Genomic DNA, 16,622 nt, shown 5'->3' with positions numbered 1-16,622 from the left:
GTGTTTACCCCAGAGATCAGCTGCTAGCTCTCAGTAGTTACACTGTCCCACTGAACGACCCACTATTGCCCATGAGCCTAGGAGGAAGAGATACGGGACACAACCAATGGAAACGGAGGAGAAGGTACAGACCCATTGTCCCGTCCATCATCATGTAAAATGTGAGATCCCTTCCGAACAAAGTGGATGGGGGTGTGGCTAACTGAGCTTACTCTGGATACACACGTAGACATGGACAGTTTTCATTTATTTCGGACCAACAGAACCAAGGAGAGCGGTAAAAAGAGAGGAGGGGGACTGGTTGTGTTAGTGACTGATAGATAGTGCAACTCTGAGCATTTAACTATCAAAGAGACACTCTGCAGTAAGGACATTGAGCTGTTAGCGTTTGGCGTGAGGCCATGTTATCTGCCACCAGAGTTCACACGTTATCACAATAACATTGTATGTCCCCCCCTCTGCTGATGTGGAAGCTGCCTGTGACATCATCCTCACTGTTACAAGGAGATCTCAAACACAGCATGCTCAGGCCCTTTTCCTGATATCTGGGGATTTTAATCATGCCTCCGTGTCTTTTACTCTCCCCACCATCACTTAGCATGTTACTGAGCACCAGAGACAATAAAACGCTCAACTTATTGTATGCCAACACCAAAGAGGCAAACAGCTCATCACCTCTATTATTTGAAACCTGTTTGTCTAGAATCTGTACTCTTCCCAATAACTAATAGGAAAATCTAGTTTGGTATTACAACAATCAAATCCCTTTTAGATTTGTTGACCAGCACTTTGCATGTCTTCACTGGTATTTTGGCAGTTTATCTTTGGTGATTATCACTCCAAGTCTTTGATGTTGGAAGGTCTCCTTTCCATCACCCTAACAAGTCTGGACTTTGGCTAGGCCATTGCTAGACCATAATATTGCCTTCTGTCAGACAATTATAATTGAAATATTACTTTAAACCTAAGTCTGCTGCTGGTATTTTGGTCCCAGTTTTATATATAGTCCAACATTATTCATACCCCTGGCAGATTTAGGTTTAAGATAACATTTTAACTTTATTATAGGGAAAAATATAATTCTAGTGAACTAAACTTATTGCCTGTTTCTCAAGCATTTTGTGATAAAAAAATCTAAAAACAAACATTAATAGTAAGTGAATCAAATAATTTTTTAGAAGAAAATGCCTTTCATGAGTTATAAAGCCAAGTGGAAGAACATCTTCATACTCCAGTTCAGGTTTTCCGAGCAACACCAAGAACACCGACTAATTCAATTAAAGGACTCCTCTTCCCACTTGAAGCCGGTCTCCAGGGCAGATCTTCCGGGCGACTTGCCCCGTAAGAAATTAGAAAATGCTACAATAAAAACCTTTTAAAAACTGAAAAATATGTGGGAACTTTTTCCTTTTTTTAATGAACACCCAAGAACCGAACACCGTAACCACACACGTCTCTTCAACTGGAAGTCAGCGAAGTAGCTCAGGTAAGAGAGTTTCTCTTTTCCTCTCAACTAGTCTCCATGCTCATTTCATTTCCAAACACAATATTCGGCATGAAATGACATCAAAGTGTGTCTGTGTCCAGCCGTGACAGGGACATAAAGACATACGAAGTAGTGTGTGACATTTTAGGGTTGTAGGACTAGTCGGCAAACCCGGTCAGTGTCTCGGTAGAGCGGCAGCGCCGACCGCTGCAGCAGCCTCTTCCAGCTGGAGCGACTCTTCCAGCCTAGGTAAACCTATTGTACGGCTGGAAATACAACCGCACGAATAAACTTTAATATTTGACCTGAAGAGGAAAATCAGAGCCCTTAGAGAACAGATGGAAACTAGAGAACTTCCCCGTTTTACAGCTGAAAACAAAAGCAGCCAACTTTTTACGCTCCTCCTCTTTGAAATCTAAATCTAAGACAAAGTAGAAATAAAACACACATGCTGCGTCTTATTTGCTACTCTGCATATTGTTGCTTGTGTCTTACACTGCTCAAAAACGGAAAATTAATAAAATAAGAAACAAAAGAAACAAACAGTAGACTTTTATTGGTGCGCTGAAAGTCACAGTTTTAGTCGAAACTCTTTTGGTTTTCTCCAAACAGGTAGTATTGACTAGCAGAGTGTCATTTATTGTAAATAGAGGAACTGCTAAAAATGTAATCAATTTTCAAACCCTGAATAGAGGAAGTTAGGGTGATAAAAGTGTTGTTTTTCTGATCTGCATTGTGTGCAGTTAAGTTTGATACATTTAATAAAATACAATATATCAAAACCAATCAATAATTTTATGTTTTACCCAAAATGTTGTATAAAACTGCTCATTCATTTCTCACACTAAACACAATTTCCAGTAGAGCTCCAGCCCCAGTGACAGACAGCTTTTCTGACTTCCATCTACTGAAGGAAGAACAGTCTACAAAAGCACTGAGCATGTTTGCTTAATTCAGATCTCTACCAAAGACCTTTATGATATGAAATTTAATATAACATGTGTCTGTAAAGAGGTCAACATTTGTTCTCTTGTACATTTATAAATTCCTTCTGTATGCTCTCTTGTGTTTTTATTATTATTATTATTATTCTCAGGGATAAGGATGAGGAAAGGAATAGATCACTGGCACTTTAAGCCACAATTTCTCATATTCTCACCGGATCTTTCCCCTTTGCTAATTATTGTGTTGTTTTCAGAGCAAATATGTCATATCCATGGCGACCAGGCAGGTTTATTGTCTCTCCTGTGCAATAGCTCACAAAAGTAATTAATTACCCCTTTTCGCTTTCCCTCTTGTCTTTGGTTTAAGCAGATCATGGGAGGAAGATGGAAAGCCATCTTTTATATTAAAAATCCCACTGCTAGTACAACAAAAGGTAAACAGAAAAGTTTTTTTGCTGCTTTTCAGCTTCTGATGTCCATTTCATGCTGAGATAAATTTTTGTTTGTCTTACAAATCAGTGGAAAACTGATATTTTTCTCATGTTAAAAATATGCATTTATGCGGGCACTGTGCGCTTTTGAAGTATTTTTTTCATTGTATCCTTGCGATGCAGCAGCTGTTCAGCCTAACTGTTGCAGATGTATTCATGCATGCAAAGCAAGCACACACTTGGCACTTACAAAGGCACGCTTAAAAAAAACACATGTTTAGACATGAAATCAGCTTGCATTTTCTGTGTTTTTTGAATAGAAACCATTAGCAAGTCTTAAGGTAAGTTTGCTCCGGTGATGTCTTTTATTTTTTGAGGTCACCAAAATATAGTACTCAACAGCAGGTGACCCCGACAGGGGACAGTAGTGCTGCTCAATGCATCGGAAGGGGTATTTTTATGTGCTGTGCTCAAATGGAGCTGTAAAGCGATCAAGTTTAGAGGAGTTTCCAGTTTTTTGTCACAGTGTTTTTCTTCAGTGTAACTCTTAACGTGATGGCACGTGTCTGCTGTCTAAAGGTCCATTTCTAGCTGGGCACAAGCCAGCCTTCACTGTCAGCCCGATGGTACAGGTTCTCATCTCTCTTCAGCTCTGATGAGACACTGCAGTATCCATCTGTCAAGCATGCTGCCCTCCATTCCCTACTTCTCCCTCTGCCTCCTCCTTTCAGTGTTTCCTTGTCAGTGTATGTAAGAGTAAAGTGGAGTATATTTCATAAGAAGTAAGTAAGCCAAAGCCTGTACAATCAACTCTTTAAGGGTTCATAAGTCTGAATTTGATCCAGAGATGAACAGATCAGAATTTTGTGGCCTATTTTGAATAATCTGCTGTTTCAAAAATTTGACCTGCCAATTTGAATTTTAGCCAATTCTGGTTTCTCTTTGAAAACTATAAAATGGGAAGATATGACGACACCATTCCCAACTTTTTTTCAGGGCTTCCTGTTCCATGCAGTAAGTAATTATTTATATTAAGAGCAGATTCAGCATTACACTGTGTATGAGAGAGCAAAAACAACCGTTTTCTACATTGTTTTTAAGTAATTAGCACAGTTAGGGGTGTAAGCATTGGTCAAGCATCAGTCTCTGTATGTGTAAAATATTTTCACCTAACTCTGAGATGTCTAAAACACTGATTAGAAATCCAAGATGTTTTGAAACCGACATGGTTGAAAGCTTAAAAAGATAAAGCAGAGCAACTCTGGTGTCAGCCTTGCTGTTATCTATACAGGAAATTTAGTGTCATACACACAGAAAAAACACAGGTCAACACCATGCAATCATAATGCTTGCTTCTCTTTACTAAAAAGAAATATCACTAACCGATAAGCATCACTAAAAGGAAAACCCTAAATACAGTAAAAAGTGAACAGTGTGTGATGACCACCTTTAAATCAGAGTCAACTTAAAAAAGGGCAGGTGACCTAGAAAAATACACGTTTGAGGTTAGAGCTCATCTGCTGAAAGTCGTGTTTTCGCTCTTTCTAGCAGCCTGAATGAACCACATATCATTGAAAACACAGCTTCCCTTTTTTTTTTAGCTTCTTGCATCTCTGATATATGTCTGACTTCCATCTTAAACACTTCACTGAAACTGAAAACAGCTAACCTTGAGTCTTCCCCCTTCAGGGCAGCACCTATACTGAAGAATGGTGTTGTTCCCATGACCCGACGGTCAGTTGGGTATGATGCATTCACCTATTGGAAGAAGATCTGATCCAATCCTGTGACTTTAAGGTCATCTGTCTCTTAAACAGACTTCTGTTGCTGCCTGTGGTGGTAGCTAAACTGGGTTAGGACCTTGCCGTTTAATCGGCGTACGATCCAACATTCCTATTGCTCGGAGCCCTATAAGTCAGTTAAATGCCTCATGTCTCTTAAGTACCCATCTGCATCTGTCAGGGGGTGTGTAGAATTAAGCCCTTGTGTATTTCTCTTCTGTTTGACCTTGGCTGTGGACCTCCGGTCTTTGATGTCAAATAAGCATCAGTAATCCCCAGCGGCATTTGACAGGCTTCAGGAGTCATTATTTTTGTTTCCCCAGCACATAAGCTTTATCAATTGCCCTCAGTGTAATGATTTTGTATACAAATTTCCACTGCCTCAACCCATAGTGTTTTCCCAGTAAAAATATACAGCCCTCAACACGTACGGTTATACCAGCACAAATAAGGCACATGTTTTTTTAATCATCATTATTGTTTTGATTTTAGTGCTGAGGAAATGTCATTTTTGCATGCTTGATCAGCCAGTAGAGAAATCCAATATAATGGAGGTTCAAGGTGAATTGCATCCCTTACATTGTCCCCCCGCCCCCTCCACGCTTCGACTCAACGAATATTCCAAAGCAAAATAAACAAATCACACAGACAACATTTGAAGGCATGAAATAAGTATCGATTAAATCCTGCAGTTCACAGATGAAAATGGCCCTTTTGGTAATTTGTCCTGGGTCCCCTCAATACTATGAAGGAAGAGACAAACAGAGGAAAGGGACAGTTGGAACACAGAGGAATGAGACAAGTGAGGAACAATAAAGAAGAGCTTTTAAGGACTTAAGAAAGAAACAAGCTGCCCCTTTCAGAGCTCATTATCATTCTTAATAAGCCTTAAGGAAAGAAGAAGCGTTGAGATTAAATGCATGGTAATCTTTACACCGGCCAAGGTTAGTAGGGACGTCAATGTGCAAGTACCGTTTCCAGCTGGCCACTTTGGGACAGGACAGGAGCGCTGTTAAGGATAGATTTTCAAGGAGAAAGTGGGGATGTTTAGACGATGTGTAAAGGTTAGGAGCCCTTTACCCCAGCTTGTAGCTTTTCACTGCTTCTGCCACCTGGCATTTAATGAGCAAACAGATCTGCATATGAGTGAAAAACAGCAATATTTGGCCATTAGACTGGTCGCAATATGTAGTAATTCGCGTGAAGAACTAAAAAGCTGAAAAATATGTCTGTTAAATAAAAATATTTACACTCAGACTAACTGTTGACTGCAGTGTATGTCTGGCTCAGTGATTTTTGGGAGTAGTCCAGAAGCAAGCCTTTAAATGAATTCAATAAACTGGTGACCAATTAAGTCATTTAACAAATTGCCAGTTACTTGTAGTGGTTGTTCAGCCATGTTGCTTTAATGGAAATCCAATGGAGTATTTATATACTGCACTAAGTTTACAATCCAGTGGTGTCTAGGAGCAATGTTATTAATATTAAAAGTATTTCTATTTGTTAACCAAAAGAATCGTGGGGAAGCCTGTTAGTCTTGTAGTGATCAAGGGTGGACTTCATCGATGAACCCTTCAATTTCTGTCATATTTGTTAAAAGGGCTTGTTATCATTAAAGTTAGTATAAGTGAGTGCATAATTGTATAAATGTCTGATGGAGAATGCAACTTCAGAGCTATGTGCTTCAGAAAATGTTTTTAGTTGTGGGGGTAGACTTTTGCAATTTTATCATTTTATTATAATGTTTAGTAAAGTTAGCTGAAAGTGGTGTCCTGCATACAAACGTTTAGCACTGAATTGAAAACAAAAAAATACAGACGCATCAATCAGAATATTTTCGAATTTCGAAACCAGACAGTACTGATTTTAGCTCATTCAATTTCTCTTTAAAATATTTAATATAAGAAGATGTAAGAACAGCTTTGAAAATATTTATTTCTGCTGTAACCGGTCATTACGTATTAATATGAGAAGCAGAGGCGAAGTGTACCATCTTCTATTATTAGTGAGGTTAGCATGACTAACAGTTTTTGAGTTGACTGTGCATTCCTAAAGAATATACACCTTTACCTGAGATTTCTTATCACCAGCCGATTTCATAGTGCATACCTACATAAATAGATTGGGATTGTATTTTCTTTGATCAAATAGCTCCAGAATAATATGTTTTCATTGCAACTATTATTAAAAAGGCTAAACATAACTGGATCATTATAATCCCACACCTTCTCTCTGTAAATTGTATGATTGTCCATTTAGCTTTGATTTTATGTCCTGCACAGTTGGAAAAGGAGAGTCTCTTTGGACTGGGCTGTGTCAATAATATTGTGTTCCAGTATTTCCATACAAAACACCGACATACAAAACAAACAGATAATTTGTACAAATGTGGGTAAATTACTAGTTTTTTTTCCCATTCACACATATATAATGTCTTATTTACTTCTACTTATGGGCTGTAATTATGTAGGAACCTTCAATGGCTGCAGTTAAAAGATTCATGCTACGAGATGAAGTGTCCCTGGGCCAGATACTAAACACTCTTTGTGGTCCATATGCGGCGATTGGTATGTGATTGACACTAGTTCAGCATATACAGTATGCATACAGACGACAGAAAAAGCTTTGTGCCAATGGATAAATAAGAAACAACAAGAATATCAGCCTTTCCCTGTTTAAAAATACACAGCTACAAAAATTCATGTAAATACAAACGTGCTTGAATACAGAAATCTGGTGAATGAAATACCCTTTATCAAGTACAAATAGATAACCTCTTGCTACATGGTTTTACAAATAAATAACAGGCATTCCTTGTCTGAAATATTCAGCTGTATACTAAAACACAGTCAGCCAGCAGCAGATAATATTGTTGTAGGTGGTAATGTAAAATCATATGGCCACCTTGAAATGTAGGGTTAAAACTAAATAATTTGGCATACCCTCCAGGCCAGTTTGAACACAATCCCAAAAGTTGTTGACAACAGAGCACATTAAAAACAGCTTTGACCGAACAGACGATGAAAATCCTCACTGCACAGGCTCACTCTCAGTGCCAGTTGGTTTGTTTGCATCCATAAAGTTCTGTCCTAAAACAATCTGAACAAGTTTGGGCAATTTTGAACAAATACCCTGAGTGAACGTCCACCAGTGGTATTGAGTCATCTGTGACATCCAATAAAATACCTTAGTTAGCCCAAAATATTTGTCTTTTGCTTTGGGCTTGTAAATAAAAGAGTTATATTTTGACTATTTGTTTGAAACGGTTTACCGAGATTAATAAATTATATCAAGATTATTGAGGTTTAAGTTCAAAAGGTTTGGTGATTTTTATCCTGCTGAAAACAAAACAGGAAAGAATAAATTATTTGATCGTGTTTGTTTTTTTTTTTTGTCATCTTAATTAAAGTCATTTTTAACTATCCAGCAGTTTTACTGGATTGGACTGTCATGAAAATTGTAGAATTTATAGAGGGTGTACTTTCGTTTTAACATAACTGTAGATGACCTGGAATCAACTGAGTTGGTTATGTAAATCGGAGCAATCACAACAAAAACTGCAAAGCCTCTTGGTAGATATGTTAATAATACTGATACATCTCCGGGATGCTCCACATTTATTTTCAGTGCTCCTTGCAGTCATTCTTTCTTTACTCTTATGCTGCTTTGTCTGCAGCCTTTGTTTGCCCATTTGGTATTCTGGATGGAGAGATGTTTGAATGTCGAATATTCTTCTGGAATCAAAACATCCTACTTTTCCTGTATTTCCAATGTGTTGCTGGAGAGTTTTGAAATATTCCATGTTTTCTGTTAAAGACCTTACAGTGCCCATTTGAATTAAAAGGGAAACAGGCTTTAAACTTACTTTTTTATTATCCAGTTTCTGTGCCCTATGTTGTTCTAAACCTCCTAAACCTGTCATGGATTTTATGTCATTCCATAAATTTGTTGAGCTTAAGAAAACTCCTGGATGTAAACGACTTTCCCGATTGTTAAAAATTATCTGAAGTAATGTGAACAATTACTTAAAAATCCACAAAAGACCCCAAAGAAGGATAAAAGAATATTTTTTTTGGACCCCTGTGATGGACTTGCAACCTGCCCAGTGACCGCTGTAGATTATATTACTATTACTTAATGATATTAGGCACCAGCCCCCCCCATGACCCTGCAAGGATAAGCAGGTATAGACAAGAATGGATGAATGGATTTCGATGGAAAAAAATACAATATCCCTGAACAGGATGCAAAGAAAAAAAACAATATTAAAGACACATTTTTGTGTTATAATGGCTTCTAGCCACAAAAACTTAAACAAAACTATATTCTATGTACCTCTTCTGTGTGTTTTTTGAACCGGGAAATTGTTGTAGAACCATAAAATATATCTTACTTCATAACATTGCATAATAATAGGAAAAGGTGTGATAGCAGTAACTTTGGTGAGTGTCACAATGACAATATCACTTGAGCTAAATTAACAAATGCCTAAATAAACAGTGCTAATGTCTTTCTGCTTTCTGCAGTTTATTGCAAATACTGACCCCAGGTAACATGTTGGTTAGAGTTCCATTCCAGCAACATGGTTTTATTGAAATCCTTGCATCTGCCTACAGCTGATATTTTGGCAATGAAACAACTTGGCAACATGGCAACGCAGTTTTCTTAATGAATTTACCAGAACATCTTAATGCCCTCTTTCATTCTTTTTAAAAAACCAGAATCACTCAATATGTTAGGGGCATGTTGAAAATAAAAGCTTTGCATTGTATAAATAGTTATTGCCTTACATGCAGCTTTTTCTGATGTTAATATTGTGCTCCATGATATTGTGATGATGATAGAACCTCTGCTCAGTCCATCAATCCTCGCTTCTTAGTCATAAATAGAAAAGCTTACAGACATTACCTCATGTAAGGGCATCAGGTGCTGATCACAAAGAAAGTTGTGTTCCAAAACTGAATCTGTTATTTTTTCAAACCCTCTAGTTTAGGTATATAGGGAAGGAGAATTTTAAAAGATTAGATAACATTAAATCTAACTGTATACAAGAAGAAGTCTAATTCAAGGTCTAGTAATATTCTCAGGAGAGAAACCCACAATGCGTTAATTTCTTTCGCTTGCTGAGCTCTAAACTAGAAGAATGGTGGTTGATTTAAAACAAGAAACCCTTTGGCATGCATCCACGGGCAATACAAACACTGTTTTGATCATACCAACATAGCAAGGCATCATCTGCAGGATAAGATATGATTTCAGCCTAATGTCTTAATTAATGGTTTATGCAAAGTTCTGGTCAGAGAGAGTGAAAGATATAAAAAGTCAGAGCGTTTAATAGAGTTGTGTTCCTTTGCTGAAATATATATTTTTTTGTTTAATTCTCACTGAAAATTGGGTAAACCTGACAGACAAGTTGAGATTTTGCCAAACACTAACTGTAGAAATGTTTTTGAGTGTGTGGGCCTTTCTTTTTTGCTCAAGTGGGACACCAGTCAGAAAAGAAACTTCAGTCATTCAATGATGTACAATGAGTGTACCTTTTGTCTTGCTCTGTTTAATACCATGTTTGTATATTTATGTCATGTAAACATGCTCCAAAAAACTTTGTTCCATTTTTCCCACTGTTAAAGGCGGCAAAAAGTTTTTCTTGCAACATATCAAAGACAGTTGAATACTCTGCTGTCAGTTTCTCAGCCTTATATTGAGTTCTATTATGTGTTTTACACTCTTAGCCCTGCTTCTTCTTTCAAGCTACAAAGAACAGTGATCAATAGAAACAAGTCTTATTCATGATTCTTACCATTTGACTTAAATTTGGTTGCAGCAACGTTTGCAACCGACCCCTCCACCCCATCACCAACCATCCTCGGCCCTCCGGGGAGCCTTGGAAGACAAGAGAGCCATCGCCATGGTGATGTGAACACAAATCCCACACACACCGGTCCATTGTGACTGGCGTGCGTTGAGGTGAGAGGGAACAAATTGTCACAGCAACAGATTTTTTTGTGTTTTTGTTTTTGCCGCAATTCCCAGAGGAAAATGCGCTTAGATCCGTGTTCATGGTCGCACCAGAGAGACTGTGGGATTAAAGGAAACAAGCTCACTAAGGAAACATGGAAACTACAAATACGTATTTCTGACTTTTTATGTTTTATTGAGGGAAAACTGTGTGAGTTATAGGTGTGGGCCCATTGAGAAAAATAAAGATCCGCATTTTTAAACATATCAGAAACTTTTTTTATGAGTTTGTAATTACTGTAGGACAGTTCAGTCCAGAATTTATTAGTCCATTCTAATACTAATAATGTCTAATACTAAGGCAGTCCTAATGCTAAAAAACATTGAAAACTCTCCTTTTAAAAAAATCCCTGTTCAGTGCAGGATTGTCCAGTTTTGATTTGATATTTCAGATTTTAAGCTAGAGATTCATCTTCAGTCCAGACTCATTAAAAAACTGAAATAGCCCTTTCATTAGGCAATGATAGGAGACTCCAAAGAATGTGCTAATTTTAGTCTTGTTGGTTAGCAGGTTGCTGTTTTCTCAGGCTGCTAACAAATCCTTTGTGTCGTCTGCCTAGTTTTTGTAACTTTCTCAATTTTTCCTGCAAATAACCAAAAATGCTGTGACATAAATGATTTGAAATTGCTGGGGGCTTCTTTAGTGCTTTTGTAACCAAGTCTGCCAGACCCCTGTCAAAACAACCCGAAGGTCTTATATATAACTACCACAGGGTGCCAAACTTTAACCATTCTGCTTCATATCCAAGGTGCATAAAGAAAACTTAGATGTATGAGCCACGTGCTCACATCGAATAGTTAGAGCTTTGCAAAAAAGGCTTTGCTTTAATTAGAAATATTGCAGTATTTTATTTTATAAGATATCCATCCCCGGGATCTTATACTGCTAAAAAATACCAGGGTTTTGCAATGTTTACTAAAAAATCTAAAAACACAAATGTTTAATATAATCTAGTTGCTTTTTTTTTAAACATAAAAGCATCAATTACTGTATGTCGACTGCTGCAAAAAGTTTTATTTTAATTGGTTGCTAATCACCTATAAAATAAATGCATAGCATTTTTGATTTAGATGCATATTTAAACCAAAATGTTGAAAAAAATACTTGGTAAGAGTCATTTTAAGTAAAAATGCTTACTGTGCAGAATATAGTTTAGTAAGTCTGGGAGTTTAACATGCTGGTATATTTGGCTTGGCTATCTGCTTCAGTAACAGGCCTGCAGTCTGTTGCTGAACAGACATGCCACTCTTAGGTAGTTGTTGTTTTAAAACGGCACTACCTTAATACGCTTAATGGGTGGCGCTCTTTAGTTTCCATGTCGTGAACATCCATGTTTCGTGCTACAAAACAATTTCTGTCTTTCTATAATCCAGGGAAAGTACGACAGACATTTTTAAGCTAGTCAACTAGCAACATTCATCAACAGTTGGGAAAGAGGGGCACTGTGGCCCTCTATGGTCTGTACAGCCGAAGAGAATCCAGTAATTTATAGTAAAATCTATTTAGAGTTTTTGTGGTTTTGACACCGTAACTTTGAAAAACTTGTCATCTCCAGATGTTATGAAGGCAAAATTTTGAAGGGTCCTGCTGTTTTTGCTGTTGCATCATGTGATTAGCTGATGGTGATGCCCTGTGAACACTAAGTTCATGCTGCTCTTTGATCGGCCTCAATCCTTGCAGCATGCTATTGGCTGCACACCTTGAAGATGGAAGGCTTTTACAGATAATGTGGCAGTGAAAAGGTGGAGCGACTTTTGCCCTCAACCCCAGGGTAGATGTGGGCTTTGTCCTGTGACAGGTTCAGGGTGGCCCTCAGTCTTAGAGGTTGTGAAAAGGAGGTCAGCCTGTGCCAGAGGCCCCAGAGGTGACTTCATACTCCCAACCCTAACGTCTGGTGTAATGTCTAGACCTCCTGCCCTCTGCTCATACGATAAAACAATTTGAAGAACCACACATTATAATCATATTTTTTGTTTTGGTTTTAGGATCACGGCTGTGTGCTGGATACTAAAACTCTCACTTTGACCTGTTTTATTATGCAAAAGCCACAAGTCTCATGAATATTTGTTGATGTGTAAGCCGTAGCAGTCAGGTCTTTTCATGCCAAGTCTGTAAGAGCTTGCTATCTTTGTTCCCTGAGCAGATGCAAAGGTGGAGGTCCTGAGAGATCCTTGTATGTTTGGAGACCTCTCCTTGCTCCTTTAACTGCGACCTTAACCACATCACTGCTCTGTCTCAATCAGCTCTATGCTGTAATCCCACTTCACAATTCCTCTTGGCTAAGAGAGTAAATAAATTTTTCAGCATTTATTAGAATACAGCTTGCCAGAAGGGACTTTCTCCTCTCTCCTATTGCTGCTTCAGTAATTAGTAAATTGATTAGGAGAACTTCAACACACCTCCTTGGCTCTTATCTCCCCATTCTAAGACAATATTGCAGGGCCATGGGACAGCGTAAATATTTTAGGGGAGACCCTCAGTGAATCTCATTAAATGGCTCTGGGGCAGAGCAGCTGTCTCCCGTTGAAGGTCCCAGCCAATTTTCTAAACTATGATTAAAGAAAAGTTTTGGATTATTTAAACATACCATGTCCTGTGGGTCCTTTTTTTCATTGCAACACTGAAGACCTCTGTGATTCTCCCACCCATTCGGTGCTAGGACTGATCTTCTCCCTTTGGATCTATTAGTTTGAAATCATTTGGGTGATGACTCTTTGAAAGTGTTGGTCATTTTGGGATGCCATGTTCAAATGCATAGCTACAAAGACTTCTCTTTTATGCACAAATGCTAATTAAAATTTTTACCCCCGTCCCCAAGCTGCTGCAGGAAAGACGTGGCAATTTGGCAGATAATCAAATTGCATTTTAAATGAAGCCATTTAAAGATGACTGTGGTCTGCTCACAGGAAGACACAGTGGCACAAATTAACCTAAAAACACTGCTTTGTGCACAACACAACAAATTTCTCATAAAATAACTGGATGCATTTGTATTAAATAGATCACATGTGATGTTTTCTTTAATTGGGTGAAAGAAACTAAGCTGCACAGATTTGTTTCCTCCAAATGCGTACATGCAAGAATTCTGTTTTTCTTTTAATTATTATCTTCCACTCGCTAAGTGCCATCTTTTAATAATGTGCTCTCACAATCGGACCAATTGCAGCTAAATGCTAATATGACTTGAGTTGTTAACGGATGCGTTACCTAGGCAAAATAAATTTGTCCTTAATTTTAGATTTTCAGCCTGACAGAAATGGTAAACTGGGTGGAAAATGTTGTCAACAGCTATGTTTGTCTACAAAAATATTTGCTTAGAAGCTGTCCCCCCACATTTGGTATACATCATTAAGTTCGTCGTGGCCAATCAAACTGTCCGTTCACATGGCATTCCAGTACATATTAGTGACAATTCGTTAGCAGAAAACAGAAAACTGACACAAAAAATTTGGAAAACGGGCCTGAACTGTTTATTTCCCAGAATAAGCTAAAAGTGTGATTCTGATGAAATGATGGAATTGGTTCAAACATGCAACCCGCTGAACCTTTACTACCCTTTCTTTTGTATCACAGAAAAGCTGAAAACGCTTCTTTTTTTTTTTGTCTTGAGCAACATTTTTGGTAAATGTAACCACTGTGACTGCTTCTATTCATAAAACTCTTTATGGACAGCACAAGTGATGCTTGACTTGTAAGTTTAAAGGGTTCCTAATTGACTGTGATTTGCTGGCTCTGCAGCAGTGACTTTGCATTTCAAGTAATAATCCTCTGTGAATTCTAAGTTGAAACCCATTTCATCCTGGCCCCTCAACTCTATGTTTATCAGGGATAGGGATAGTTGTTCAGTTCAATTCAATTCAGTTCAATTCAATTCAGTTTATTTATATAGCGTCAATTCATAACACATGTCGTCTCAAGGCACTTCACAACAGTCAGGTACATACATTCCAATTAATCCTAACCATTGAACAGTGCAGTCTGATTCAGTTATTTATTAAAATTGGATAAAAAGTTTTTCTGTCTAAGGAGACCCAGCAGATTGCATCAAGTCAGAGACTTGCAGCATTCCCTCCTCCAGGATGAGCAAGTAGAGACAGTGGACAGTCACTGGCGTTGACTTTGCAGCAATCCCTCATACTGAGCATGCATGTAGCGACAGTGGAGAGGAAAAACTCCCTTTTAACAGGAAGAAACCTCCAGCAGAACCAGGCTCAGTATGAGCGGCCATCTGCCACGACCGACTGGGGGTTTGAAAGAACAAAGCAGAGACACAAAGAGAACAAAGAAGCACTGATCCAGGAGTCCTTTCTATGGGAAGGAAAAGTGAATGTTACTGGATGTAGCTCCTTTAGTCGTTTCACCTTGAAAGAAAGAACAGATAAACTCTGAGCCAGTTTTCAAGGTTAGTGTGAAAGAGAGCACATAGAGTTAGTCACAGTAGAAGCTCAGTCAATTGCCATGTCTAGGAGAGAGAAAGGGTTAAACGCTGAAAGACAGGGCCATGTGGATCATCGGTAGAGGGTGAGCATTAAGCTGTTGCCAGCAGAAGCTTGGACGATGCCCCTCTCCAGAAAGGTGTCACAGGCAGACACAGAGCCAGGCCAGGTGTAGCTTCTAGGAAGAGAAAAGAGAGAACAAGGTTAAAAGCTGAAATAACAGCAAATAATGCAAAATTGGAGAGTAGTGTGAGAACGTAGCGAAGAGGGTGAAAGTGGTCATTATGTCCTCCAGCAGCCTAAGCCTATAGCAGCATAACTACAGAGATAGCTCAGGATAACCTAAGCCACTCTAACTATAAGCTTTATCAAAAAGGAAAGTTTTAAGCCTAGCCTTAAAAGTAGACAGTTTATCCATCTAGAGCCCACTGATGGCCATTGTTATACTAAAAACCACAACGATCGGGATACCTCTCTCTGTCAGACTGATTATAACCATTGGAAAAGAGAAGGGGTCATACAGGTAGCAGAAATGGAGGGTGTGTTTGCACCTCAACCATAACTGAGCCGGTTTAGGCTAAACCTGACTCCCCCTTACTCCATCCAACATGGAGGGAAGAAGACAGAGGTAAAAATAAGAAAGATAGCTCAGGATAACCTAAGCCACTCTAACTATAAGCTTTATCAAAAAGGAAAGTTTTAAGCCTAGCCTTAAAAGTAAAGCTGGGAGTTGGTTCCACAGGAGAGGAGCCTGATAACTAAAGGATCTGCCTCCCATTCTACTTCTAGAGACTCTAGGAACCACCAGTAAACCTGCAGTCTGAGAACGAAGTGCTCTGTTAGGAACATATGGAACAATCAGATCTCTGATGTATGATGGAGCTAGATCATTAAGGGCTTTATATGTGAGGAGGAGAATTTTAAATTCTATTCTGGATTTAACAAGGAGCCAATGAAGGGAAGCTAAAGTAGGGGAAATATGATCTCCCTTTTTAATTTTCATCAGAACTCTTGCTGCAGCATTTTGAATCAGCTGAAGACTTTTAACTGCATTTTGTGAATATCCTGATGGTAGCGAATTACAATAGTCCAACCTTGAAGTAACAAATGCATGGACTAGTTTTTCAGCGTCACTCCTGGATAGGATATTTCTAATTTTGCCAATGTTCTGGAGATGAAAGAAGGAAACCCTAGAAACCTGTTTAATATGGGATTTAAATGACATGTCATGGTCAAAAATAACACCGAGGTTTTTTACTTTATTATTGGAGGTCAATTTAATACCATCCAGGTTAAGTGATTGACTAAGCAGTTTCTTTTTAGCCTTTTCAGCCTTTCTAAGAGAATATTGTGATCGACTGTATCAAATGCAGCACTGAGATCTAACAGGACAAGTAAAGACACAAGTCCATTATTTCAGTGTAGTAAGGGGAGCCCCTAAAAGCACATATTTTCAATGAAACATTTATAAACAAAAGGGTCAGAGTTTCACCTCCCAACACACAAATGTGCATGTTTTTTTCAG

The 16,622-nt window shown here is 38.4% G+C and overlaps 1 long non-coding RNA gene across 1 annotated transcript in view; it reads left to right on the top strand.

Annotated features, from left to right (window-relative positions):
- The first annotated feature begins 1,329 nt into the window (after positions 1–1,329).
- LOC124876297 overlaps positions 1,330–16,622 on the top strand; it is a 113,674-nt gene continuing 98,381 nt past the window's right edge. The window contains exon 1 of the long non-coding RNA XR_007040269.1: positions 1,330–1,486. This is a non-coding gene — a long non-coding RNA (uncharacterized LOC124876297). The remainder of the gene's footprint in view (positions 1,487–16,622) is intronic.

Source organism: Girardinichthys multiradiatus, chromosome 1 (genome assembly GCF_021462225.1).
Source record: "Girardinichthys multiradiatus isolate DD_20200921_A chromosome 1, DD_fGirMul_XY1, whole genome shotgun sequence".
Taxonomy (NCBI): Eukaryota; Metazoa; Chordata; class Actinopteri; order Cyprinodontiformes; family Goodeidae; genus Girardinichthys; species Girardinichthys multiradiatus.
Note: the sequence above shows the minus strand (reverse complement) of the source record. Positions and strands in the feature narration are given on the sequence as shown.